Source organism: Amblyomma mixtum, chromosome 1 (assembly GCF_055824585.1).
Source record: "Amblyomma mixtum isolate Tamu chromosome 1, ASM5582458v1, whole genome shotgun sequence".
NCBI classification, from domain to species: domain Eukaryota; kingdom Metazoa; phylum Arthropoda; class Arachnida; order Ixodida; family Ixodidae; genus Amblyomma; species Amblyomma mixtum.
In genome coordinates this window covers 228,507,888-228,510,362 of record NC_143012.1, presented here as the reverse complement: position 1 = coordinate 228,510,362, position 2,475 = coordinate 228,507,888, and the positions used below count along the sequence as shown (strand labels likewise).

Below are 2,475 nucleotides of genomic sequence, written 5' to 3'. Positions count from 1 at the left end.
CGAACACAATAAAATGTTGACGTTGCATGAAAACGCGCTGTCCTCAGTTACCGTGAGGTCAGGGATGGGCTCAAAAGACGTGCCTAGAAATTTAGTGACCACCATATCTGAATAAAAGTGGTTTGCTTCTGGTCATCGTAATTGACACGCTCATCAGTCAAGGGCGGAACCACTGCTGATAACGTGCTCAAGAGTGGTTGCAAGCACGGTGGGTTCCAATGTTATCACATCAGGCATTTTAACCGCCGCGGGTGGTGGTGGTGAAAACATTTTAATAAACAAAAGGATTGTTTGCAGACCAAAAATGGCCCTTTACATAGGTGGAGTGCTTAGTCCGGGACCTCGCTGGACGAGGCCGCTACTCGCGCCCGTTGGACTAGAGCCCTTTGAGACTTCAGCCCCGAGCAGTTGAGCAGGGCTGCCTCCCATGCCTCTCGGGAAGGGGAAGGATTGGGGGGAAGGGAAGGATTCTTTTGACAGGCCCAAACCATGTGGAAGGTATCGAATACTTCCCCACAGTGAGGGCAGCGCCCATCAATTTTGGGGTCGAAATGTTTCGCTATTGCAGGAGACAACAAAGTGTTGGTCTGCAAGCGCCTCAGATTTCGCTCATCAGCTTTACTCAGGCCCCTAGCAGGGACCGGGAAAAGCCGATGGCATTCGCAATAGTCATCCAGAATTTCTCTGAACCGCTGAAGCGGTTGCACAATCTCCGAGCCGGAAGAGCCTGGATGAGGTGCCCGGTAGGCAAGCGCTCGGGCAGCCGCGTCCGCAGCGTCATTACCTCTAACGCCCTGATGGCCCGGAGTTCAAACTATGCGTTTGGGTGAAGGGTCCGATTCCCTAACTGCGCGCTTTAATATACTGTAGGCTAAAGGGGAAATCTCGCCAGCCAGGTAGTGTTGACAGGCTCGACGCGAATCTGTCACGATTACCTTCGAATTCAAGTCCGAGGCGGCAAGCGCAATGGCTATTTCCTCGGCCTGTGCTGAATTTCGAGCTCGAAAGGAAAGCCCATTAACGCATTGATCCTGGTGAACTACTGCGGTCGTGGAGAATCCATTGGGCGACGGCCCTGCCACGTCAACGTAGTATACACCCTGTTTGGATCCGTGTTGGTGTTCGAGGGCCCGATCACGCGCCTCTCGTCTACCTTGGTGTGTATGTGTGTCCATGTTGCGCGGCAGTGGAGGGACCCAGAGCTTCTGACGCCATAGCTCCGGAATCGGACACGTCTCCTCTGAAGTGCACTCGTGTTGGGTGTGCAAGCGGTCTAGCAGGCGGCGCACGGATGCCGTCTGCGAGAGTCGCGTATATTGGTTCACGAGGTGGGCCTCCCGTTACTCCTGCTAGGAGTTGATTAGCCCCAACGCCGACAACTTAGCATTGGAGGTGGCCACTGGGAGGCCCAGTGCTCGCTTTGTAGCGTTTCTAACGATGGTGTCGATTCTTATTTCTTGTTGTTTCCTAGTGCGAAGGTAGGGAACGGAGTAGAGGATCCTGCTGGTCACGAAGGCATAGGCGAGCCGAAGCGCGTCCCTGCCTCGCAACCCGCCGCGCTTGTTAGAAACGCGATGGATCATGCGTCCGACCTGTTCGCCCACGGGCTTGAGTTTGGCAATAGTGGATTCCGGGCTGAGCCTGTTATGGATGAACAGACCTAGTATGCGGCGCTCCCCGACCTCTTTGATAGGACCTCCCGTCAGAGAGATTTGCAAACTCGTGTTGTCTTTAGGATTGGATCTGATGTGCAGAAATTCCAATTTTGCGGGAGCACATTGGAGACCACAGCCGATAGCGTAGCTATCGGTTATGGTGGCGGCCCGCTGAAGGCGGTCCTCCATTTCCCCAAGGCCCCCTTCGGTAGTCCAAATTGTTATGTCATCCGCGTAGAGTGCGTAATGAATGCCTTCTACCCGGGCCAATAAGTGGGGAAGCTGCATCATGGCAATGTTGAAAAGAAGTGGCGACAAGACCGCCCCTTGGAGTGTACCCCGTGTACCCATCGTGTATGGTCCGTATTCGTCGTCTTCAATTTTGAAGAAGGCCTCACGCTTCGAGAGCAAGTCTCTTACATATCTGAATGCCTTGCGGCCAGAATCGGTGATACTCAAGTTAGCCAAGATGCTGCCATGACGAACGTTGTCAAAGGCCGCCTTAAGATCGAGGGCAAGGATGGCCTTGTCGTTGTGGCGCATGGCAGTGGGCCGTATTATGTAGCGGTGTAACTGGAGGAGGACGTCCTGCGCAGACATATGCGGTCGGAACCCGAACATAGTGTCTGCAATGGGGCCCTTTGTTTCTATGTGTGGAGAGAGGCGATCCCTAGCCATCGTCTATATAAGCTTCCCACACAAGAGGTTAGTGAGATGGGCCTCACGTTGTCGGTATTCACTGGCTTGCCTGGCTTAGGGATGAAAGTGACCAAGGAGGTCTTTCATTCGGGAGGGAGTGGACGCCCGTCCCAAATCTGGT

At 53.9% G+C, this 2,475-nt stretch overlaps 1 pseudogene; it reads right to left on the bottom strand.

The window, feature by feature from the left end:
* Positions 1–329: 329 nt before the first annotated feature.
* LOC149371092 (uncharacterized) lies at positions 330–2,270 on the bottom strand (annotated as a pseudogene).
* Between the last annotated feature and the right edge of the window lie 205 nt (positions 2,271–2,475).